The sequence below is a fragment of the Lissotriton helveticus genome, chromosome 8 (assembly GCF_964261635.1).
Source record: "Lissotriton helveticus chromosome 8, aLisHel1.1, whole genome shotgun sequence".
Classification (NCBI taxonomy): Eukaryota; Metazoa; Chordata; class Amphibia; order Caudata; family Salamandridae; genus Lissotriton; species Lissotriton helveticus.
The window spans coordinates 478,371,415-478,398,958 of NC_136069.1; positions in this window are offsets into that span (position 1 = coordinate 478,371,415).

Sequence of the window (27,544 nt, forward strand, 5' to 3'; positions counted from 1 at the left end):
GGGTGAGAGTACTCTGCTTAATTCAGAGACTCTGTCCATCACCACCCCTTGTTGTAAATTATCTTGCCAGATTGGTCTGAATGACAGAAACCATGTGGTATTTATTTCTCGTAGACGAGGTAAACCCAAAATTTGGACGATGCGCTCACAACACTTCATCTCCAGCAGAACTCTCTCCACGGTGAATTGGGTGTCGTGGGTGATTTGGCTTGCCATATCGTAGCAGTAGGAATAAAAACAGGATTCCTGCAACAAGTGCTAAAAGGAGCGGCAGTCCGCCAAACACAGAGTGCTCGAAGTTTGGAATGATTCCGAGGACTGCTTGAAAAGGTGCTAACAGTCCTGAACACATGTTCCTAAATACATGTACAATATCGCTCGTATCAGACATGTTTAAGATACGTCCCAGCATTTCTGAGAAATGTATAGGGCAGTTTGTATTCAAAAGGGCATGTATCTCGGCAGAAGTCCTTGCCACTTGTAGATCATAGGTTTCTTTGGCCGAGGTCAGTGGCACTGTTTGTTGTAAAAGAATGGCTTTCATTCTGCTTAGAGTATCAATTTGTATAGAGGAGATGTTCAGTGAAGGCCATTGAGGCGACGCCCTGACTGTGTCTATTCGTAGAAACAAGACTAGCATACAGCAAGTTGCCCTGGACGTAACCGTTACTAGATATGGGATACCTGGCAACATGCCACAGTAGCTGTGATCATTCAACATGAGGTAACTTCCATTCGAAAGTTGGCCAAAAATTGGATTAATCACTGCAGCTGGTGAGCCTTGCAGGTGACAGGATAAGTTTGTAGTGGATCCATCACAGGCCCCGTGTAAGTTAATACCCTGACAAAGGAGAGAACCGCTTAGTGCGTTTTCACAGTTAGTACCGCTAAGAAACTCTTCACGCCCGCACTCCAACAGCTGTGTGTGTAAGGTAAATCCCATGATGTCTTGATGTATTCTTTACCCAACCTTTCATATTTGCCTGCTGGTATATGTTTTAGGCAATACTGAAAATGGAAAATTGTGACAGGCAGAGTAATTTTACCATGTATGATCCACTCAGTAGCTGTTTTTTCTACCACTGTGTATGGTCCTTTTTCCAGTCTTTCAATGCTCAGTACCATATAGTCTGCTCCCCTTTGTGCCAGTTTGATCTGTTTATCAGTGAGATTGAATTCTGAAAACAGTGACGTGGTGTTGATTAAACTCCAAGGCACATAGCCTGCACGCAAGTTTTGTAGCTTCCAGCCTAATAGCATGATAGAACGTAATTGAGACTGACCATGTTGCAACATGACCAAGTCTTGTCCCATGATGTCTATGGCAGAAGACACAATGCTGTCCAATGAACATATCCTGGACGACAGAGTCGTTAACCCATTGTCTACTACAGGGAGAGATTTCTCTAAATTAGTACAATCAATTTCTCGTATTCGTTCTGCAGTAAATGCTTGGGTAATCTTCCATATTTCGTTATAAGCATTGTAGATACCGGCATATATGAAACGTTTTTGATGCAGTTTTCTTGGTCCTAGCAAGAATTCCCTAAGGTCTGCGCCTTCTTTAAGTAAAGATAAGTGTTGTTTTACATCCTCCAGTGTAGCTTTGTGCAGCCAATCAAGGCAAAGTTTTCCTCCACTGTATTTTGTTACTACCCCTGGATGCTGTCTTTGAGCATATCGTGGGTCTGGCCTGTTGATAGGGAAACCCTGTGTTTTGTTCAGGACACAATCTTGACAGTTGTTTGTGTCTGCGGGCCAGAGTAACCATTTGTTCCAATCTGGATCTGATCTGTTGTAATGCAAAATAATATGTACGTCGACTTCCCCCTGTGTAATGCTATTGCTTTTAGGTGCAGGTATGGACGGAGTGTTCATGTCTTTGATCTTGGCTCTCCCAAGGCAAGACATTTGTTGGACAGTGCCATTCAAAAACATAATTTGCTCAGGGATGATACAGGCTCTAAACAATGCTTCTACCCCCTACACTTGCCAATATTTTGTACCCCAGACAGATTTTGTCTCAATGTTGTCTTTTCAAAAGTCAAAACCTTGTCTAGACAGTTGAACAATAAAGGCTGCAGAATAAATCTGTTTTGTATTGGTAAACATACTTTTCGTTCCTGTCTTGTTCACATTTTTAAAATAAAACGATTCTGGATTTGACAAGTTGAACCCTGAAAAATACGGAAACTTCAATGCAAAAGCTTTTGACCTACCCTTTGGAGGTGTAGGACAATGTTCCCATTGGTTATACATAAATACATTTCTAGGTGATGCAGTCTTATGCAAGAAATGATTACCATAATGGTTATAACAATACATTTGTTCATAGTCTGATAAACCCTCTAAATATTCATGATTTGTGAATACTGCAGACATTTCTAGATCAGACATCATGTTATTAACAGTCTTGAAGTCCCAATCATCAGAAAAGGTACCAGAGGTAATAAAGTCACTTAATGAAATCTTAAATAAGTGTGGAATCTTCAAAAGCTCCGACGGGCCAAAAATGTCATATTCTGTTTTGTCCCAAACTATACCATCCTGTATAGGAACGGCTGTGATGTTCACTGCTGACAAGTCTCTTGCTTCACTATGGGATGATTTGTGTGGTTGGAGAAGTAAGTTCAATTTTTTACTTGCTTTGTCCATTTGAATATATTTTACATTTATCAGCATACCCAGAGTTATTACCAGAGCTAACCAAAGTAGAAAGAAAAATATTGCCAAAACAATCCATAGTTAAATCCATGGTGAAACCAGATAAGTATTTTTCAGGTGATGAAAAATGAGTTTTGCTTGTTCTATGAAAGTTCTTTGTGCTGGAGTCGTTTCAGGTTCGCTGGGATCCTCAGAAAATTTATCAAAGTTAAAGAAATAGCCAGAGGCAGATCTGTAAATGGTCGGAATTGCATCAGGATTCGTTGAAATCGCTTGAACCACTTGATCACTTGGTACTTCGTTGTAGACAGGTGTGTCAGGACGAATTGTTATTTGGGTCTCAAGAGGTACGAGTTCCATAGCTTTGTTGCTTAGTCCTTCATTTCTCACTGTAGAATCTTCAAAGGTGATGAGTCTCTCAGTTTGAACGACTCAGATAGTAGCTAGAGGAGTGAGTCTGCAACATAGTTGGAGTCCACTTGGCCTACTGCTTAGTATCGGCCACATAGTGTGGTTTGATCAGGTCGATGAACACAAATCTTTTCTCCTTTTTACCAGCAAGGGGCGGCAAAAGTACTGTTCTTGTACCGTGGATTGCGAGGACAGGTACTGGTTTTCTGGAAGAAGGCCCAAATTCCTTCTTGTTCGCGATCTTTTCTCTGACTAGATCCCCAAGCTTTGGGATCCAGACAGGCCTTGCTGGAACGGTTGGTTTTTACCCAGTGGTGGTTGGCTTCAGGAACATGTTCCTTTGTTTCAATCTTAGTTCATTTAAGTCCTGTAAAACAGCCAAATGATCTTTGATATCAAATTTCTTATTTTCCACCACTCTTCCAAGACAATCAAGGTCCGGTACCAACATTCTAGTCCCAAATAGGACCTCATATGGAGTGACACCCCCTAGAGAACTTCTTGGCAAATTGTTTAATGCACATAGGACCCCATAAAGCTGTTTGAGCCACTGTCACCCGAACCTAATACCCAAGCTGTTATAGACTGCTTTATGTCCCGGTTATTTCTTTTCACAACAGAATTTCCTTCAGGATGGAATGGAGAAGAATACCGCACTGCTACGCCCAAACTGGCCATGGCTTCTTTGTAAACTAGAGAGCTAAACGCAGGGCCCAGGTCAGAGTATAGTGTGCCTATCGCATATGTGCCGATAAGGACTCGCAAATCTTTTATAACAGTTTGAGCGTCAGTCGAGCGCTGAGGCCACATCCACAGGAACCTTGACTTAGTGTTTGTGGGACTGCATTCGTCCAAAAGGACGACTGCACGTAGATAGTCTAATGCTGTATAACAATGGTATCTGTACTGGGCTGGCTACACTGTAGTCAGGTATCTGGTGGCGTTCTGTACTGCGATCTCTATTGCAGTCTATGCAGTTATTTATGAAGATGTGAATCAGTGTATTCATCCCTGACCACCAGTATATCTCTTTTCCAGTTAATGTAGAAAAGGACGGTGCACCAAAAAGCAGAGTAAAGAGAAGCTTCAAGTTAGTCCAAAATTCTTTATTCTTTTCAATCTTCTTTAAAACAGCCTGCCAACGCGTTTCGTTCGTTTGAACTTCGTCAGGGCTCTTTTATCACTTAAGAGTCCAAAGGTGCTTCTAAAGACTATGGTCCAAGTTCCTCCTTATTCTCTTAGACATTAATCTTGTCACGTGGTGATGTGAGAAATGATAATAATCGGTTGGTCGTAGTTGGTAATATGAAGGGCCAAAGTCTCGGCAGAAATATCTTAATATCCGAGTCGCAATAACACAGGTAATTCAATTTCAAAACAAGGCAACCAGTAGATAGGGGAATCCACTAAGGCCAATGGAGTGTGGGTAAGTAACCCACACTACCCACACTACTGAGTCCCTTTATCGATTCCTCGCCAATGGTAATAAGTTAGATATCCCTAGTTCGTATTCCTGTGTCCTGAATGTATAAACGGCATCAGTAAACGCAAACGTGGAGAAAGAGCGACCGACCAGTATAACAGCCGCCCACCCTTAACGTCATGTGCAGGTCTTCCTACCGACAAACCGATTCGATAAAAGAGCCCTGACGAAGTTCAGCCAAACAAAACGCGTTGGCTGATTGTTTAAAAAAAAGATTAAAAAGAATAAAGAATTTTGTACTAACTTGAAGCTTCTCTTTACTCTGCGTTTTGGCGCACCGTCCTTTTCTACATTATCTTGGGGATCTACCTTGCAGTGGAGCACTGGTGCAGGAAGCTCGGACGTGCTTTGCACAATTCATGAACTTATATCTTTACTTTGAAATTGAGGTGCTTAACCATGGTCAGCCGCACAGTTCTGTTTTAATTATCTCTTTTAAAGTTATTATTGTTTTAGAGATCAATTGATGTATCAGACCCTCTCCCAGATGTGCTTCATAAATCAAAGCTGCTCTTTGTTCCATGTTTGGAATTACCTTATTCCCCCCACTCCAGGGATTCGAGCAAACGGAATGCTGTTCGCGTCTATTATATATGAGTATTTGAGTGGAAACTGTTTAGGTAATGCTGCACCGCTGACTTTGCTTGAATCATCGACAGCCAGTATTATTTCACTGTCTATTTTCATTTTTGAACGAGTGATTGCAGCTACAGAAGCCGTTTGCACAGTCCCCTTTGCGGATTCATCAGCCAGTGAATTCCCTTCAACGTGAACGCCATCACGTTGATGACTCACGTGTTATGTAGTCCGTTTCGCAACTGAACTACTTGTTCCCAAAGTGTTTTGGACTTGATTGTGCCACCATTTGCATCTTTGAAACCATTTTGAAGCCAATTCTGTAAATAATAATTATGATTGAACACTGTAAAAAGAATCGCACACTATGAGTGTCGGGAATTCGCGATCTGTATTTTCAAGTGACATTATGAATTCTTGTAGTTCAACTTGCTGAGCTGTACAATCTGGTAGAGATTGTGTTTTGTGACCATAGGTCCGAATTCGCCATCGTGCATACAAACTTTAACGATTGTGCATTCTACACCATAAGCTTGTTTACCCCCGTAGCGAGTTGTGCAGGTCCGTCAGTATAAATTATAAATTCGTACTGGTCAAGAGGGAGAATTTCAGTAGGCAGAGGACATTCATGTTCGTATTGCAGGAATGCTTGTGTTTTCAAATAAGGATGAAAAACATATTCAACATCAGTTGCAGCAAGAGAATTAACCCATTGTATCCACCGTGGATGTAAACCTTTTGCATTCGGAATGCTCGCTTTTGTAACTGCCTCTAGGGCTGGTACCGGGGTTACGACCATAATGCGTTTTCCCTGTGCTAGGGATCTTTCTTTTGCTACAGTGGTTTGAACTGCTGTCAGAATTTTTTCTGTTGATGTCAATTTCATTTCTGCTTGTGTGTACAAATGTGATTTGTAAGCAATTGGTACTTTTCCCCCTTCGATAAAAGTTAAGTAGGTGAATCCGCATTGACCCGGAATGATTCGGATCACTAAGTTGCATACGTTTACGCGTGTTTGTAAGTTATTTGTTGCTAACATGTCAGCTTGAAGTGAATGCAGGATATCTGTGTGTCCCTGTGTCCAATTTATTGTTTTAAAATCAGGTTTGATTAATTCGTGGAGAGGTTTCACCCTTTCTGGGTAGTTTATAATGTAAGTTCGTCCACAATTCAGGAAGCCTAGAATCGACTGTAAGTTTTTCAGCGTTTTTGGAGGTTGGAGCAGCGCACACTTTTCTAAAAAGTTGGCTGCCAGGCTATTTCCTTCACTTGATAGTTCATATCCTAGAAAAAGGACGTTGAGATGGGCAATTCTTGATTTCTTAAAATTGAGTTTGTAGCCCTCAGAGGCGAAGCCCAGTATAATGGTGTTCACCCTGTTCAAGTGCCTGTCTAGGTCATTGTCTGTCAGATAGATATCATCGACATATGACAATGCCTCATCATCATAAGTTTGTAGTAACTCTGTTACCCTTGCTGAGAGTAACCCCGGGCTATTCTTGAATCCCTGTAGGAGTCGACAAAATTGACGCTGGGTCTCCATTGTTGAGAAAGCTGTCAAATACCTACTTTCAGGTGCAATGTTTTGACAAAAGAAACTGTTAGAAATATCTAATGTGGTTTTATATTTTTAACGCACAATATTATTCATTATTGCTGTACTGTGTACATTTTGCACGGCAAATGTTTTACAACACGAGTTTAGGTGTCTGTAATCCAAAACTAGACGATATGTATTGTCTGGTTTGTAAACAGGAAACAAAGGATTGTTCATTGATGAGTTTCATGTTTCAATCATCCCTTGGTATTCAAGTTGATCTAAGATCTCCCTAACCTGTTTTTTAGCTTCTTGCTTAATTGGATACTGCTTTTGTGCAGTTGGTTGATTTTTTAAATGGATTTTATGGTGCGGTGAATCCTCATCCCATCCTACATGATTTTTGTATAATGCTGGGGCTAAGGCTACTGCCCATTTCCAGGCATAAGTATATTTTAAATGTACTGGAACATGGTTGGAGAAGGCTGGCATAATGATGTCTTTGCCATGTGGGCACTCCCTGACAAATTCTGGTGGCCAGTCCTGTTCTGCTAGAAATATATCAAAATCCTTTGAAAGTCGCTCGCAAAAGAGTGCTTTCACTTTTCTTGGTATGTCTCCCTCCATCCGGAGTGTTATTCCATATAACCTATGTGGAGAGCTAATACTGGTGTCTGCAGTTTCAACTTGAATGTCTACATTCAAGTCCATTGTCTCCAGAAGTCCCCTCAGGTTCTGGTGAGCTATTGTTACTTCTGCTGCACTGTCCAGCATTGTCTGAGCCCATTCTCCGTCCGAGTTGTGTTCTCAATATTCTCGGCATGTCTGATCTTCAGACCTGCTACCTTCTTTTTGGTAAATTGAGGTTTTGGTTTGTTTTTCTGAACGTGTTGATCATCTTTGGACCTCACGCGTTCTTCTTTGTGGTCTGACCGTCCTCTTCTTTCGGATGTCTGTGACGATATCTGAAAGGTACGAGAGGAACGTGTATCAGTATCTTGATATCTGTCAGATTTCTCAAATTATCCCTATTCCTGAGATTATACCTCCTTTCAGAGGGCTCCTTTTGAGGAGACCTACCTCTGGAATGAGAATGTTTACTTTTGAATTTTGTTTGCTATTATCCCACTTCTTTTTAGAAGAGGTAGGAGTGTGCTTAACTGAGTCCTTCTCAGGACTTCCGGACAGTTGTAGTTAAAATGTATAATTCTATTAACTTTTGTATGTTACTAAGTAATTCCTCGTCTGACATTGATTCAATGTTAGGATCAGGTGTGTAGCCGACTAAAATCGGCCATGTTGCTGCTGGTCTACCTAGTGGACCAAGCCTGGTAATGTGATTTAAATGTTTTAGGGCGCCTTTAAACCAGACCTCATGCTCCTGGTATGTGAGTGGAATTTCAGTATCCTTGAAAGGAATATATTCCCATGGTGGATAATCTACTTTGTAGAAGTGAAACATTTTAGTTACTATATTTGATTTAGGGAATACTATCCATGAGTAGAATATCTCTGTCTGGTGAGATTCATGTGCCTCTATCAAAAAAACTGCTCCACCACCTCTTGGTGTTAGACCATGTCTTATAAGTTTTAAAGTGATGGCTCTCCTTAAATTAAGAGGAATGATTATAGCATTCTCATCGGTTTCATTAAAACGTGTAAAGTTAAAAGCTGCTGCGACATCGTCGGGTACAGCTCCACCGGTTTTGGTGCTGTTGCCGTTTTCGGTCATTGTTTAATGAAAAATGCAGAGCAAGTTTCAAGGGAGCAAAGATAAGGTGCACAATATTTTGGAACACTGTATCCTTCAACGTTGAACAAACCAAACAGCTAAAACATAGGATTTTGATCCTACTCAGCTATGGCGGATATTAGCCCTACCCACTCCAGACGTCTTATGGAGTATTAAGAGTAGAGGGTCTCCGAGAAAAGCACAACGGAGTTACTTCAGTATCTAGCATTAAATTAGTGCCTTACCAAACCATTGGGCACCATATAGTGTAGTTCCTATATCCCTGATAGGCTTTGGGCATTGGAATAATATACACTATAGTTTTGACATAGACTGAGGTCAGTATGTCTCTATCGAGTACATTAAACTTAATTACTTGTGTGTGCCAGCTAACTCAGAGGTCACTAGAAACTTCTTGAATGAACAAGAAGGGATTAGTCTCTGACAACCGCATAAACTGGACAACTTTGTTTCCCTTAGAATCGGAACACGTCTCAGAATTATGGAAACAATAGATAACAGTTTCACTCAGTCAATCGTGCATGCTTAGTTTCTACAGAGTTACACAGAAATAGAGAGACGAGCATTTCAATAAAAAGGGTTTAATGAACAGTCTTATTTCTCGTGCAAGAGATATGAGCTGCTACAATCGTAAGACAGAATAATACTGCAATAGCATGGTTTGTAGCTATGACATATATTCATAAAAATACATACATAAATAACACAGGCTAAAATCTCATCTGGTGCTTCTAAAATATTTGACACCTAGTGTACCTAACCGTCGTGTAGTACGAGGTAAGAAGTAGGTGCTGTTTAGCTATAGTCTAGTTTACCTATCGTTAGAATGGTTTAGCCAAGATTTGCCAAAGGTCCCTCTAGGTTCTAGTCTGCTCCATACCTTAGAATGAGAGAGGTTGGAATCTCTTTCCGGGTCTCAATCTCTAACACACTGCAAGGGGAGTCAGAAACACTGGAGCTGGATTCTCTGCAAGCAGGATGACAGCGTCTGGTCAGTGCATCAGGAGGGCACTCGACTTCCTTCCGAACTTGCCGCGGCGAACCGCGTCGTGCAAGTATGCAGCGGAGCTGTGCCGTACTGTGGTTTGTCAGGGCAAGTGAAGGTATATTTATACCTTGAAGGTGTTTAGGAATGCCAGTATTGACGTAAAAGTCGGGCAGAGGAACTTCATGAATGAACCCCTAAGGAATAGATGTTCATGCATAATAAATGAGTTCTTGGAGAAATCAATAATTCAAGCAAGGGGAAGTCCTAAAGGCTTAAGAGTCTGGTTTTCCAAGAACTTGTTGTGACTTGGTTGGACAGATGTAGGTGACCATGCCTGTATTTGGTTTGCATGGATAATGCCTAAATAAGGATTGGATTTCTATGCCTAAATATGGGCAATGCGAATTGTGCCTATATAAGGACATAAATCGTGAAAACCTAAAAACGGTATCTAAATCGACACACAACAGGGTTATGCAACTTGTGTACAATCCTTCGATTGGGCCAGAGGCCTAAGCGAATCCCTATGCCCGTGCACAGCGCCTCATGGATCTAAGTTTCATTGAGGTCGACACAGGTTGCCCTGGAGTGCGCCTAACTGCACCTGAATTGAGTTACTTAATTGGATGGCATCCCTTTTCAATATTGATGGGTCATACGCCTTATTAGAGCTTCTTGAATGGCCCCGAAGATGCGATGTAATGGGCTCCTGTTTGATATTCACTCCAAATGATTTTTCAGCCCCAGCTAAATTTTACTATACCCAGGTGTTTCATTGTGATGTTTTGGTACTGTTTACCTGTTACTTCTTTATTAGTCTGGGGCTTACTTCCTGACCAAGGGGAAGGTGTCACATGGACGGAGGGGACATTGTTGTCTTCTCTAAGTTAGCATGAGCATGTTGCAGACTCTCCGCTGCTTTCAACACGTTACTACACAAGCTTATTTTTCAAAAGCCTCTTTTGCAACTTTCACACAAGAACATATAGTGATCTTGCATTCATTGCGAGTTCCTGGGATTTAGTCTGAACATTGTGTACAATGTCGAACAACAATGCCCCTTGTTATTCTTTTCTGGTCATGACCCAGCACCTGGACAAAACACACAAATTGAGCTGTTGTTTGGGAATACATACTTTGGTCTTATTGGAATACACAGATAGGTAGCGAACACTTGGAAAGAGACCTTTCCAGGAAGAAGAGCACAATAGCACCTGTGATGTAGATTTACCATCTATAGACTGAGGTAAAGGGTCTGCAGATAACACCCAGAGATCTTCTAATATATAATCATCTTGGTTCTATACAAGGTGAGGGAGGTTAGTCTACTCGGTTGTATATAATGATCAGTGTTTTTATGGACCTTGGGTAAGGTGTAAATCACAGGGGTTCTGGGTGACTTGGTATTAAGAAATTGAAATTCCTTTTTGGTGAGGTATCCTGCATTCAAAGCCTCAGTAGAGGGCAATAAAACACTGAAACCCCCCCCGGAAGACCAATTGTTTCAGGGTGTGGGTCGGTCCTTGAGCCCCTTGGGCACTATGTGAATCATTTTATAAAGGAATTTGTACCCAGCACGAAATGTTACATACAGGACAGTATGGCTATGATCAACATGATTGAAGAGTACCCCTTTGACTCCACATCCGAGATACTTTGTACTTTGTATGTGGAGTCCCTCTACACCAATATCCAGCAGGCTGACTCTTTGTTGGCCATAGAGAAAAGTTTGGACACACGTCCACGTCCCCATGCAGTTCCCACACTATTTATACTGCAACTACTTGAGATCTGTCTCACCAAGAATTTCTTTTTGTTCAATGACCAGTACTATGGCCAGGTGAGAGGTACATCTATGGGAGCAATTTTTGCTCCCAACCTGGCGATTCTTTATATGGACCATCTGGAATGTCACCGCATTTTGTCCTCTGTAAATCCTTCCACAGTGGCATTGCCCTGTGGAAGTGGTATACAGATGACATCTTCGTCATCTGGCGTGATTCTTATGATCTGCTTTTACAGTTCCAACATTGGCAAAATAACAACTGTAACGGTCTTCAATTTACCTTCTCTACTGATCAACAACAAATTCCCTTCCTTGACCGTAACATCTTAAACGATGAAGGGAAACTGGTTACCAGTTTGTATCGTAAGCCGACAGAACGTAACACCTTGCTTAGCTATCAAAGCCATCATCCCCGGGCATTAAAGGACTCCCTTCCCTATTCACAATTTCTCCGTATTAGAAGGAATTGCTTTCATAAAAAAGACTACTTCAAGGAAGCAGGGACTTTGAGCGATAAACTCTTAGCAAGGGGTTACCCTAGAAAACTAGTTCGCAGATCATTGAAGCGAGCTTGGTATTGCCCTAGAGAGACCCTACTAGAACCTAAAAAAGAAAAAACACAGAACCGATTAGTTTGTGTTACTACTTTCACACCGGTGTCTCTACTTCAGATAATATAGAAAGAGCATAACCCCTTTCCTTGAAGTTGCATTTTTGGACCCCCATAGCAGTCTCAAAAGCTTTGTGTGTGGACGCAATTCTGTTGATCCTCAGCATTTGTGAGTACTGTAAATTCTGGATAAGACTTGGAGGATGAAAACCCGAAAATAATAACAAATTATTTCTGTCTGTTTCCTTCTTGAAAATGGTGGTGTCGAAATTAGCATTCGATTTTCTGATCAACACGTCCAAAAATGATAAGCTGGTGATGCTGATGGTATGTGTAAACTGGATTAATGCATTTCTCTGATTACGTTCTTGAATTTTTAACTCTAATGCTGCCTGGGTTTCAATCCAAATAAAAAAAAATTCATCAATGAAACCATAACAAATCTAAGTAGAATTCCATCATGAATCCATGAAAATGTAATCCTGGTCAAATTTCGACATGAAGATATTAGCGTAAGATAGTGCCCCAGAGAAATCCATGGAGGTTCCGCTAACTTGCAAGTAGAATTCATCTCTCCACGTGAGGTAGCTGTGTTGTAGGCAAAATTGAAGAATCTCCAAAATAAAGACTTTATTGGCTTCAATTGTAGGCAATTGAAACAATGCCCATTCGCATTCTTCAATGCCTTCCTGCAAGAGTATGGATGTGTATAAAGATGTCACATCAGTAGAACACAATCGCTACTGTTCATTTGAAGTGATATCCAGGTTGTTCAGAAGTTGTAGAAAATGTGTGGTGTCCTTTATGTAAGATTTCCAGTTCTGTACAAATGATTGTAGAAAATAATCAATGTACTAGCCGAGAGGCCCAAATATCGAATCACAACCTAAAACAATTGGTCTGAATGGAGGATTGTAAAGGTTTTTGTGTACTTTAGGCAACGTATACTGCCGAGGGCGCCTAGGACGTTGTACTGTGAGAAAATTGCGTGTGTTAGATGAGATCAAGTTAATTTCGGTAGCTTTATCCAGTATCCTCGTCAGCGTATCCTTTATTTCTTGAGTTGAATCATGTTCAAGCCGTGCATATGTAGATGAATCTCGAAGGTGTTCTTCCACCTTCATTTCATAGAAACTCGTGCCCTTGCAACTAGAGCTCTACCTTTATCCGCTAGTTGAAAAGTTAACTCTGGATCATCACAAGTTGTCTAAGTATTCGTTTTTCATTGTTAGATAGATTTGACCTGGTTCTATATTGTAAATTGAGTGTCAAAAAGTCCTTTTTGATCATGGTTTTAAAAGCGTTGAGCATTTTATGTGATATAGGGGCAGTGTAAGTGCTGCGAGGTTTGAATTCCTTATACAGGATGTCATCTTGTGTGGATGACTTGGAGAGATTTTCTGAATCTTGGTACATTGGTAAAAATGTTCGTGAAAAAATTTCGGAATCTCAAGTTTCTCATGAATTTAGAGACTTATATCTCAAGTTCAAATGTGTTAGTATTGTATGTAGGCACTAAAGATGTTTCTTTATTTAGAACTTTTCTATGTTGAGCTGTCAATGTTGTGGACGAAATATTGATAATCAAGTCTTGGTTTTGCTCCGCAAATTCTGACCGTCCTGATCTTTTTCTTTGCCCTCTACGTGTTGTTTCGGAACGCTTTGGTCTGGTGGGCATCCTGTTGCCTGGCCACTCATTAAAAAAGAAGAAGAGTGTTCACATTGGGGATGTTTAACAAGTTGTTGGGATGTCACCTCTGGTGGTGACTCCTATTCAATGGTGTTCTATTGGCATCCATCTCTCGATCAGAAACTATGCTTTCCTGTGAGGATGTAGCTTGCTTCTGAGTCATTTTTCTGCAAGCGAAAACCTCAGCCCATGTGTACACCTCATTAAGCTTGTAGTCAATTGTAACGCGGCATAACTTTCTCAATTTGCGTTCTTGTATTTCTTTGCCGTAGATGTCCAGTTAGGTATTCAATTCATCAAGAGTATTCTTTCAAAATTCTGATTCACATCTTGATGTCAAATCAGATTTGATCATTTCTGCTTCCTCCTCTAGTTCTTGGATTTCCCCTGAAAGTTCTTCTATTAACAAAAGTATTAAATCCAACGAACATTTGTTCAAAATAACTTGCCATTTTTCCATAAACGCCTTATTGAATTGGAACCTGTATAATAGTTGTTTTATTGGCAATCTCAGACCATGTGGGATTCTTTGTACCTTATGATATTGAATGATCATGGAGGCGTTGATTCAGGGACCTTCTGGAAATGAATTTGAGTTGTTTGACTTGTTGGGTAATAGAACCTCCCTGTATATTAAAAATTGTAGTCTCACTGGCTGCAATATCTTCATCTAGACCCTCCCAAGACTGGGGTGTAAGAATGTGCCCCTTATTGCATGGTTGCCCCTACTTTTTGCCTTGCCTAATGTTGATGTACTTTGACTGAGTGTGCCCTGGGTTCCTGCCAAACAGGTACCCAGGGCCTATGTTCTTTCCCTAAACTGTACTGTTGCACAACCCAATTGGCAACTCTCTGGCCACATGTACGTCCCTTGTAAAGGTTACCATAGGTATCAAGGGCACTGTGACCAAAGAAGACCTCATATGGCTGTAGTACTTATTTTGCCACCCTTAGAGCCTCTGTACCTTTACACCCACACACTGCCATTGCAGGCTGTGTGTTTTCGTGCAGAACAAATTCAAGAGTTGGCATGGCACACATCCCTGTGTTCGAAACCCAAACAAGTGATGCTTCACTTGATACCTTCAATTCAAATTCAACGCTTAATCATAAATTGTTAATTGTTACAAAATATAGAGTTCTCAGTTAACATTCTGTTGTTTTTTTTATTAAAAATTAAATATTGTTGTTAATATCAATTGAACAATCAAAAACAGAAACTGTGTAAGTGTTTAACAACATCCAATGTTTTCAAAGGATTGTGAATGGATTATCTTGTAATATTCAATAAAACACTAATTCCTTGAACATTCTTTTGATGGAAATGCCCAATGCATTTTGGGATAGGAAATTCCTTCTTCAAGGGCCTCTATAAACACCAAAGACAAATATTGAATTTGTAAATATTATATATAGTATACAGGAGAAACACCCCAACCCGGTGATGTTAGCCCAGGAAAAGGGCAATAGTGGAGATAAAAATTCACTAGTGGTGGGTCTAATTGTGCTACCAACAGTCAACCAAAACTTGTGGCAGCAAGACAGTGTAAGACAGAATTCCCTTGAGGTCCCGAAAGATTGATGAAAGAAATGAAATATGAAAGTCTGTACACCTGAAAACTTGTGCACCAAAACCGCGTGAACCATTATGGTGTAAGAACTACTATGGTGTGTAAAGATGCTTACTTAATGTTAATACAAATTCCGGCTATCAATCAATGGAGACATTGTCAGAAGTGAAATAACACAGACGTAATAGAAGAAAAATGACAAGAAGTTTCAAATCAATAGCCAGCACAAGGGAATACCCTGGATATACGGAAGCAGGCATCGGACGAAGTATGGTTCCTTTGAATGATCGATATCCAGGAAAAAAACGCAATGGGTTACCAAACAATTACTCCAAGTCCAGTGTTTGAGCTGACAACACTAAAAGAACACAAAAAAGAGCAATATGAATGCTGGAAACAACATCAAACTGGCCAGCATAGGACCTAAACTATAATAACAATGTAACCTACCAGTCTTCCAAAGTACGCATGAACCGAAAGAAGACGCCATATGCTGTGGAAACCTTGGTAAGTGTACCCCATATTTAAGACAACGTAGAGAAATGGAAAAAGTACTGTGACGTGTGGGTCTAAACGTGGTCGCCATCTTAAATATGTAACTGGTAATGATGAAAGTACCGCCACCAATGAAGCGGCGCTCAGGAAACCCAGGAAAAAGAGAAAAGCGGCGGAAAACCAATGTGAGTACTGTAAGCAATATGAAGCTGACCGCAATCTCGCCTAAAGCGTGTAAAAAAATATAAATAAATAAAAATGAAAACCTACCAGTCTGCCAGAATACACGCAAACTGTTGAAAGGCCAAATATGCTCTAAAAACCTTGATAAGAGGCGCCATATTTGAGTCACGTAATGATGTTGTACTAGGAACCCGTATTTCGCAGCTGTTTTCATATTGTCGAGACTCATAATGGCATACATGAGATACAAATTCACGTTTCAACATTTGTCATGAGAATTATTTTCTTCATCAGTGCTTTTTCTTTTCTTTTTTTCCATTTTTCCCTATTTCCTTTTCTTTTTGCTTTCTCTTCTCTTGGTAGATCATTTCTATTGACTACACCGTTCGCCTACTTACATGTACAGGAGTGCTCTGTTTTGTTCACCATTCTCGTTCAGCACCATGTGCTCACATGAGCACATTACACTTGCCTGTTTATCTTTTCCTATTGCTGTGTGGTATTCAGATCACGTTTACTTTGACGCGTTGTTAGGCTCTGCTGCTCATTCCATTTAACACATTTTAAGCAGTGGTCCCGATTTTTGTTTAGCTGGTCTAATCTATACCAGCTACCGTGTACTGCTGAAAGAAACGTTCCTTCCCTCAGATTAGGTTATGATTCCGCCAAACGTCTATGAGCGACAGCCACTATCTGTTGTACTTGCCGTTGTACTTCAGTGTAGTGGTGAGGTTGCGGATGCTATCGATCTTGCGAAGGTCAGAATGTTAGTTTAAAATCCCCCCCATATTATATGCATAGATCCTATATTTGCTATCTGTCTCCATATTCTAATGAAGAAATCTTCGTCATCAAGGTTAGGTCATAGCTGTTTACTAATGTGACAGATTGGGAGGCCAGTCTGCCCGATGCAATACAATAACGGCCCTGCGGATCACATAGTGATCCTTCCACTACATATGGCGTGTTTCTTGTAATAAGTATAGCAGTACCTCTAGAGTATGTTGAATATGAGGAGAAATATCTATGCGAGGCTAATCTAGCGGAAAAATTGAAACCGCGTTAGACCGATTTGTATGTGTTTCCTGAATCATAGCGATATTCACCTGATGCCCATCCATATATGCCAATAAATGTCTTCTCTTATGGTGGTCCCCTAGCCCTCTCCCATTTCATGTTAACAATCCCATTCCCATAGCCTGATCGATGTGGGTACTATTGCACGTCATTATTTCTTGTTAGTATGTACATGCAGTCTTTTTGTTTGTATTTGTTGGTCTCAATTTTGACAAATTTCAAGTCCCTTTTCTCTGCTTCACGTTTGTTGTCTAACACACTGCAAGGGGAGTCAGAAACACTGGAGCTGGATTCTCTGCAATCAGGATGACAGCGTCTGGTCAGTGCATCAGGAGGGCACTCGACTTCCTTCCGAACTTGCCGCGGCGAACCGCGTCATGCAAGTATGCAGCGGAGCTGTGCCGTACTGTGGTTTGTCAGGGCAAGTGAAGGTATATTTATACCTTGAAGGTGTTTAGGAATGCCAGTATTGACGTAAAAGTCGGGCAGAGGAACTTCATGAATGAACCCCTAAGGAATAGATGTTCATGCATAATAAATGAGTTCTTGGAGAAATCAATAATTCAAGCAAGGGGAAATCCTAAAGGCTTAAGAGTCTGGTTTTCCAAGAACTTGTTGTGACTTGGTTGGACAGATGTAGGTGACCATGCCTGTATTTGGTTTGCATGGATAATGCCTAAATAAGGATTGGATTTCTATGCCTAAATATGGGCAATGCGAATTGTGCCTATATAAGGACATGAATCGTGAAAACCAATATACGGTATCTAAATCGACACACAACAGGGTTATGCGACTTGTGTACAATCCTTCGATTGGGCCAGAGGCCTAAGCGAATCCCTATGCCCGTGCACAGCGCCTCATGGATCTAAGTTTCATTGAGGTCGACACAGGTTGCCCTGGAGTGCGCCTAACTGCACCTGAATATGGGCAGCACATCTTTGAGTTACTTAATTCTTGAGTTCTTTTGAGTTACTTAATTGGATGGCATCCCTTTTCAATATTGATGGGTCATACTCCTTATTAGAGCTTCTGGAATGGCCCCGAAGAAGCGATGTAATGGGCTCCTGTTTGATATCCACTCCAAATGATTTTTCTGCCCCAGCTAAATTTTACTATACCCAGTTGTTTCATTGTGATGTTTTGGTACTGCTTACCTGTTACTTCTGTATTAGTCTGGGGCTTACTTCCTGACCAAGGGGAAGGTGTCACATGGACGGAGGGGACATTGTTGTCTTCTCTAAGTTAGCATGAGCATGTTGCAGACTCTCCGCTTCTTTCAACACGTTACTACACAAGCTTATTTTTCAAAAGCCTCTTTTGCAACTTTCACACAAGAACATACAGTGATCTTGCATTCATTGCGAGTTCCTGGGATTTAGTCTGAACATTGTGTGCAATGTCGAACAACAATGCCCCTTGTTATTCTTTTCTGGTCATGACCCAGCACCTGGACAAAACACACAAATTGAGCTGTTGTTTGGGAATACATACTTTGGTCTTATTGGAATACACAGATAGGTAGCGAACACTTGGAAAGAGACCTTTCCAGGAAGAAGAGCACAATAGCACCTGTGATGTAGATTTACCATCTATAGACTGAGGTACAGGGTCTGCAGATAACACCCAGAGATCTTCTAATATATAATCATCTTGGTTCTATACAAGGTGAGGGAGGTTAGTCTACTCGGTTGTATATAATGATCAGTGTTTTTATGGACCTTGGGTAAGGTGTAAATCACAGGGGTTCTGGGTGACTTGGTATTAAGAAATTGAAATTCCTTTTTGGTGAGGTATCCTGCATTCAAAGCCTCAGTAGAGGTCAATAAAACACTGAAAACCCCCCCGGAAGACCAATTGTTTCAGGGTGTGGGTCGGTCCTTGAGCCCCTTGGGCACTATGTGAATCATTTTATAAAGGAATTTGTACCCAGCACGAAATGTTACATACAGGACAGTATAGCTATGATCAACATGATTGAAGAGTACCCCTTTGACTCCACATCCGAGATACTTTGTACTTTGTATGTGGAGTCCCTCTACACCAATATCCTGCAGGCTGACTCTTTGTTGGTCATAGAGAAAAGTTCGGACACACGTCCACGTCCCCATGCAGTTCCCACACTATTTATACTGCAACTACTTGAGATCTGTCTCACCAAGAATTTCTTTTTGTTCAATGACCAGTACTATGGCCAGGTGAGAGGTACATCTATGGGAGCAATTTTTGCTCCCAACCTGGCGATTCTTTATATGGACCATCTGGAATGTCACCGCATTTTGTCCTCTGTAAATCCTTCCACAGTGGCATTGCCCTGTGGAAGAGGTATACAGATGACATCTTCGTCATCTGGCGTGATTCTTATGATCTGCTTTTACAGTTCCAACATTGGCAAAATAACAACTGTAACGGTCTTGAATTTACCCTCTCTACTGATCAACAACAAATTCCCTTCCTTGACCTTAACATCTTAAACGATGAAGGGAAACTGGTTACCAGTTTGTATCGTAAGCCGACAGAACGTAACACCTTGCTTAGCTATCAAAGCCATCATCCCCGGGCATTAAAGGACTCCCTTCCCTATTCACAATTTCTCTGTATTAGAAGGAATTGCTTTCATAAAAAAGACTACTTCAAGGAAGCAGGGACTTTGAGCGATAAACTCTTAGCAAGGGGTTACCCTAGAAAACTAGTTCGCAGATCATTGAAACGAGCTTGGTATTGCCCTAGAGAGACCCTACTAGAACCTAAAAAAGAAAAAACACAGAACCGATTAGTTTGTGTTACTACTTTCACACCGGTGTCTCTACTTCAGATAATATAGAAAGAGCATAACCCCTTTCCTTGAAGTTGCATTTTTGGACCCCCATAGCAGTCTCAAAAGCTTTGTGTGTGGACGCAATTCTGTTGATCCTCAGCATTTGTGAGTACTGTAAATTCTGGATAAGACTTGGAGGATGAAAACCCGAAAATAATAACAAATTATTTCTGTCTGTTTCCTTCTTGAAAATTGTGGTGTCGAAATTAGCATTCGATTTTCTGATCAACACGTCCAAAAATGATAAGCTGGTGATGCTGATGGTATGTGTAACCTGGATTAATGCATTTCTCTGATTAAGTTCTTGAATTTTTAACTCTAATGCTGCCTGGGTTTCACTCCAAATAAAAAAAAATTCATCAATGAAACCATAAAAAATCTAAGTAGAATTCCATCATGAATCCATGAAAATGTAATATTGGCAAATTTCGACATGAAGATATTAGCGTAAGATAGTGCCCCAGAGAAATCCATGGAGGTTCCGCTAACTTGCAAGTAGAATTCATCTCTCCACGTGAGGTAGCTGTGTTGTAGGCAAAATTGAAGAATCTCCAAAATAAAGACTTTATTGGCTTCAATTGTAGGCAATTGAAACAATGCCCATTTGCATTCTTCAATGCCTTCCTGCAAGAGTATGGATGTGTATAAAGATGTCACATCAGTAGAACACAATCGCTACTGTTCATTTGAAGTGATATCCAGGTTGTTCAGAAGTTGTAGAAAATGTGTGGTGTCCTTTATGTAAGATTTCCAGTTCTGTACAAATGGTTGTAGAAAATAATCAATGTACTAGCCGAGAGGCCCAAGTATCGAATCACAACCTTAAACAATTGGTCTGAATGGAGGATTGTAAAGGTTTTTGTGTACTTTAGGACACGTATACTGCCGAGGGCGCCTAGGACGTTGTACTGTGAGAAAATTGCGTGTGTTGGATGAGATCAAGTTCATTTCGGTAGCTTTATCCAGTATCCTCGTCAGCGTATCCTTTATTTCTTGAGTTGAATCATGTTCAAGCCGTGCATATGTAGATGAATCTCGAAGGTGTTCTTCCACCTTCATTTCATAGAAACTTGTGTCCTTGCAACTAGAGCTCTACCTTTATCCGCTAGTTGAAAAGTTAACTCTGGATCATCACAAGTTGTCTAAGTATTCGTTTTTCATTGTTAGATAGATTTGACCTGGTTCTATATTGTAAATTGAGTGTCAAAAAGTCCTTTTTGATCATGGTTTTAAAAGCGTTGAGCATTTTATGTGATATAGGGGCAGTGTAAGTGCTGCGAGGTTTGAATTCCTTATACAGGATGTCATCTTGTGTGGATGACTTGGAGAGATTTTCTGAATCTTGGTACATTGGTAAAAATGTTCGTGAAAAAATTTCGGAATCTCAAGTTTCTCATGAATTTAGAGACTTATATCTAAAGTTCCAATGTGTTAGTATTGTATGTAGGCACTAAATATGTTTCTTTATTTAGAACTTTTCTATGTTGAGCTGTCAATGTTGTGGACGAAATATTGATAATCAAGTCTTGGTTTTGCTCCGCAAATTCCGACAGTCCTGATCTTTTTCTTTGCCCTCTACGTGTTGTTTTGGAACGCTTTGGTCTGGTGGGCGTCCTTTTGCCTGGCCGCTCATTAAAAAAGAAGAAGAGTGTTCACATTGGGGATGTTTAACAAGTTGTTGGGATGCCTCCTCTGGTGGTGACTCCTATTCAATGGTGTTCTATTGGCATACATCTCTCGATCAGAAACTATGCTTTCCTGTGAGGATGTAGCTGGCTTCTGAGTCATTTTTCTGCAAGCGAAAACCTCAGCCCATGTGTACACCTCATTAAGCTTGTAGTCAATTGTAACGCGGCATAACTTTCTCAATTTGCGTTCTTGTATTTCTTTGCCGTAGATGTCCAGTTAGGTATTCAATTCATCAAGAGTATTCTTTCAAAATTCTGATTCACATCTTGATGTCAAATCAGATTTGATCATTTCTGCTTCCTCCTCTAGTTCTTGGATTTTCCCTGAAAGTTCTTCTATTAACAAAAGTATTAAATCCAACGAACATTTGTTCAAAATAACTTGCCATTTTTCCATAAACGCCTTATTGAATTGGAACCTGTATAATAGTTGTTTTATTGGCAATCTCAGACCATGTGGGATTCTTTGTACCTTATGATATTGAATGATCATGGAGGCGTTGATTCAGGGACCTTCTGGAAATGAATTTGAGTTGTTTGACTTGTTGGGTAATAGAACCTCCCTGTATATTAAAAATTGTAGTCTCACTGGCTGCAATATCTTCATCTAGACCCTCCCAAGACTGGGGTGTAAGAATGTGCCCCTTATTGCATGGTTGCCCCTACTTTTTGCCTTGCCTAATGTTGATGTACTTTGACTGAGTGTGCCCTGGGTTCCTGCCAACCAGGTACCCAGGGCCTATGTTCTTTCCCTAAACTGTACTGTTGCACAACCCAATTGGCAACTCTCTGGCCACATGTACGTCCCTTGTAAAGGTTACCATAGGTATCAAGGGCACTGTGACCAAAGAAGACCTCATAGGGCTGTAGCACTTATTTTGCCACCCTTAGTGCCTCTGTACCTTTACACCCACACACTGCCATTGCAGGCTGTGTGTTTTCGTGCAGAACAAATTCAAGAGTTGGCATGGCACACATCCCTGTGTTCAAAACCCAAACAAGTGATGCTTCACTTGATACCTTCAATTCAAATTCAACGCTTAATCATAAATTGTTAATTGTTACAAAATATAGAGTTCTCAGTTAACATTCTGTTTTTTTTTTATTGAAAATTAAATTTTGTTGTTAATATCAATTGAACAATCAAAAACAGAAACTGTGTAAGTGTTTAACCACATCCAAATTTTTCAAAGGATTGTGAATGGATTATCTTGTAATATTCAATAAAACACTAATTCCTTGAACATTCTTTTGATGGAAATGCCCAATGCATTTTGGGATAGGAAATTCCTTCTTCAAGGGCCTCTATAAATACCAAAGACAAATATTGAATTTGTAAATATTATATATAGTATACAGGAGAAACACCCCAACCCGGTGATGTTAGCCCAGGAAAAGGGCAATAGTGGAGATATAAAATCACTAGTGGGTGGTTCTAATTGTGCTACCAACAGTCAACCAAAACTTGAGGCAGCAAGACAGTGTAAGACAGAATTCCCTTGAGGTCCCGAAAGATTGATGAAAGAAATGAAATATGAAAGTCTGTACACCTGAAAACTTGTGCACCAAAACCGCGTGAACCAGTATGGTGTAAGAACTACTATGGTGTGTAAAGACGCTTACTTAATGTTAATACAAATTCCGGCTATCAATCAATGGAGACATTGTCAGAAGTGAAATAACACAGACGTAATAGAAGAAAAATGACAAGAAGTTTCAAATCAATAGCCAGCACAAGGGAATACCCTGGATATACGGAAGCAGGCATCGGACAAAGTATGGTTCCTTTGAATGATCGATATCCAGGAAAAAAATGCAATGGGTTACCAAACAATTACTCCAAGTCCAGTGTTCGAGCTGACAACACTAAAAGAACACAAAAAAGAGCAATATGAATGCTGGAAACAACATCAAACTGGCCAGCATAGGCCCTGAACTATAATAACAATGTAACCTACCAGTCTTCCAAAGTACGCATGAACCGAAAGAAGATGCCATATGCTGTGGAAACCTTGGTAAGTGTACCCCATATTTAAGACAACGTAGAGAAATGGAAAAAGTACTGTGGCGTGTGGGTCTAAACATGGTCGCCATCTTAAATATGTAACTGGTAATGATGAAAGTACCGCCACCAATGAAGCGGCGCTCAGGAAACCCAGGAAAAAGAGAAAAGCGGCGGAAAACCAATGTGAGTACTGTAAGCAATATGAAGCTGACCGCAATCTCGCCTAAAGCGTGTAAAAAAATATAAATAAATAAAAATGAAAACCTACCAGTCTGCCAGAATACACGCAAACTGTTGAAAGGCCAAATATGCTCTAAAAACCTTGATAAGAGGCGCCATATTTGAGTCACGTAATGATGTTGTACTAGGAACCCGTATTTCGCAGCTGTTTTCATATTGTCGAGACTCATAATGGCAAACATGAGATACAAATTCACGTTTCAACATTTGTCATGAGAATTATTTTCTTCATCGGTGCTTTTTCTTTTCTTTTTTTCCATTTTTCCCTATTTCCTTTTCTTTTTGCTTTCTCTTCAATTGGTAGATCATTTCTATTGACTACACCGTTCGCCTACTTACATGTACAGGAGTGCTCTGTTTTGTTCACCATTCTCGTTCAGCACCATGTGCTCACATGAGCACATCACACTTGCCTGTTTATCTTTTCCTATTGCTGTGTGGTATTCAGATCACGTTTACTTTGACGCGTTGTTAGGCTCTGCTGCTCATTCCATTTAACACATTTTAAGCAGTGGTCCCGATTTTTGTTTAGCTGGTCTAATCTATACCAGCTACCGTGTACTACTGAAAGAAACGTTCCTTCCCTCAGATTAGGTTATGATTCCACCAAACGTCTATGAGCGACAGCCACTATCTGTTGTACTTGCCGTTGTACTTCAGTGTAGTGGTGAGGTTGCGGATGCTATCGATCTTGAGAAGGTTAGAGTGTTAGTTTAAAATCCCCCCCATATTATATGCATAGAGCCCATATTTGCTATCTGTCTCCATATTCTAAGGAAGAAATCTTCGTCATCAAGGTTAGGTCATACCTGTTTACTAATGTGACAGATTGTGAGGCCAGTCTGCCCGATGCAATACAATAACGGCCCTGCGGATCACATAGTGATCCTTCCGCTACATATGGCGTGTTTCTTTTAATAAGTATAGCAGTACCTCTAGAGTATGTTGAATACGAGGAGAAATATCTATGCGAGGCTAATCTAGCGGAAAAATTGAAACCGCGTTAGACCGATTTGTATGTGTTTCCTGAATCATAGCGATGTTCACCTGATGCCCATCCATATATGCCAATAAATGTCTTCTCTTATGGTGTTCCCCTAGCCCTCTCTCATTTCATGTTAACAATCCCATTCCCATAGCCTGATCGTTGTGGGTACTATTGCACGTCATTATTTCTTGGTAGTATGTACATGCAGTCTTTTTGTTTGTATTTGTTGGTCTCAATTTTGACAAATTTCAAGTCCCTTTTCTCTGCTTCACGTTTGTTGTCTAACACCTTTGCCCTACCCCTCGCATAACAGCCATCCCAACTTGCCGTACAGTGTGCCCTCACTCCCCGAACTCCCCTTAACAAACTTGTATGGCAGTGTCATTAGCATTGTCTCTTTCTCATACTTTCGGCGTATCTCCCATTTATTATATTCAATATATTCTCTGATTAGGTGATGATTTTGACGATATGAGATATTGGCCTTTAAGTGGTTAGATTGCGCATTTTGCATACTAAATATGTGGCTTACTGACAACACAATCAACAGGCCCTCTTTATGAGAATAACTAGAACAAACATTTGTCTTTCTCCGCATAGCGGGAGAACTGGGCGAATTCCCTTTGGGGTGTATTTTCCAGGGTGCGAGGCTGAACCCCCCGTCCAGCTTTCGCTGTACAAGCGGGTGCCTGGGTTATTGAATTTCAGTGGCTGGTAGTCTCTGTGTCCATTTATATCCATTTGTAGTCTTCTTAGGTTGTGCAGTAGCTCTTAGTAAATATCTTTTGAAGGTTAATTCCCGGCATCCTCTGGAGGAGTCCGTGTGCCGGTCTTTGTTGCATCATCCAGCTCTGATTTCTGAATCTGCTCCTTTTGTACAGCGCTTTTAAGTCTTATGCCTTTATTGTTCCTCCTCCTGCTGGGGCGATTATACACTGTTGGCAGTGGGCACATTTCCTGTACGTTTGGCTTGGCGTATAGTTGTTCCAAGAAATTCCACCACTTGCTGCAGAGTATTGTAGAAGTAGTGCTTGCCATTCTGGGTTAGCCTCAGTCTAGCAGGATACATAATGGCATGTTCTACCCCTGCCTGTTTCAATTTCTATTTTACTGTCAGGAATTTCTTGCGTGCCTCCAGAGCAGCTGGCGTGAAGTCAGGGTATAGCGATATTGTATTGTTGTCGAACACTACTGTCTTCAGCTCCCTGGCACTTCATAGCGCCGCGTCGCGATCCCTGTAGTTTAGTATCTTCGCCACTATAGGTCTCAGCAGAGCACCAGGTGGAGGTTTTGGTGCTAGTGTTCTATGTGCCCTTTAAACAATCAGCAAACTGGAGAATCTGTCCCTGCTGAAAGACGTGATGAGTATTTTCTCTAGGTAATCTTCCATTCTTCCTGTGTTGGCTGATTCTGTAATTCCAATAATTCTTATGTTGTTCTTCCAAGATCTTGCTTCAAGGTCCTAATTTTTGCAGCGATGACCTTGAGTAGTTTGTCCATTTCTCCCATTTGTTCTGTTTGTTGCGCCTGATCATCTTCCAGAGTCGATATTCTGTTTTCTACTTCCCCCAGTCTCCCATCGTTTTTTTCGAGTTTCTGTGTAATGAAATCCATCCTGGCACACATTCCATCCATCTTGGCTTCAATTGAAGAGAGGCTACTTTTAATTGTTATTAGCAGTGCTTTCACATCCAAGTTATGCGCCATCTGGTCTCCTGCTTCCGCTTCTGGGTCTAGTGCTTGTCCTCTGCATTTTTCACGCCTCAAACAGCAACTTGGCCTGTTTTCCATCTGTTTTTGCCATTTTTGTTGTTCCTTGGTGTTGTGCTAGGAGTGGTGTACAACATGTACGATCTGCTCAGCCTCTTGATGGAGCCTCACCTACAATGTACGGCGGAAGTTAATGCAACCTGTGTGTCTCTGTGTGCCCTTGCCTACTGCTCCTCAGTTTTAACGATCGGGTGTACATGAAGTGCGACTTTAGTGCGATGCGTGGATTTGTAATGCGCTATGCCTGGTATGGCGCTACGTTTCTTGGACTTTATTTTGTCTCAATCATCCAGTCAGTAATTTGGATTTCAGTTCTTCCACATTGAGGGCAATGCTCCTATAGTCTTATGAGTCACTGTTTGAGGGTTTTGTAGTTTGTGTCTTTTCTGCACTTTTCGCTGTTCATTGGCCGGTACGTGCTGAAGCTTTATACGCGGCTCAAAATGGCGGGCACGTCCTGTGTTTTATATTCTTTGCTACACTGCAGTTTTTTCCTTTGTCCAGCTTTAACCTTTGTTTTATCTATACAATTTATGTGTATGGCCTTTATTATGCCTCAAGTCTATTGCTTGCTGCTAGTGGTGTTCACCAGTGAGAGAGCTGGTGAACAGTTATCACATTGTCCAGATCGCGCTCTCTGCAGTGGGGCTCTCACTTCACATTTCAGCCTTAATCACCTATGCGCCTTACTTGGTGTGTGATGTTTTTTTCAGCCCCTCGCCGATTGCCAGGGCATGCTACAACGGCCTCTCGATTCCACCTCTGAAGGCGTCTAGTGTAGCGGCCTCTCTCCCGCTACCGCCCGCAGATCTTTCCACTCGCCAGCAACACGCGCGCATCCTTTCCACGTCCTCTGGCAGCCCGCGGCTCGTCACACGTTGTTTCTCAATCACTTTTTCCTTGCCAGCTTCCGATCAGGTACGATGCTGCCTCTCTCTTTCTGCTGCCACTTTTTTGTAAGTTTGAGTTGATTGCATTTACCAGTCACAGGATATTTATGGATTGAAGTCCCAGGCGGACAGAGCCTCACTACATTGCGGCCATCTTGTTAGCCTGCCCCCTAGCACCCCCATGTGTACAGTCTTTCCTATTTCATTTCTTTCATCAATTGTTCGGGACCTCAAGGGAATTCTGTCTCACACTGTTTTACTGCCACAAGTTTTGGTTGACCGTTGGTAGCACAATTAGAACCACCCACTAGTGAACTTTTA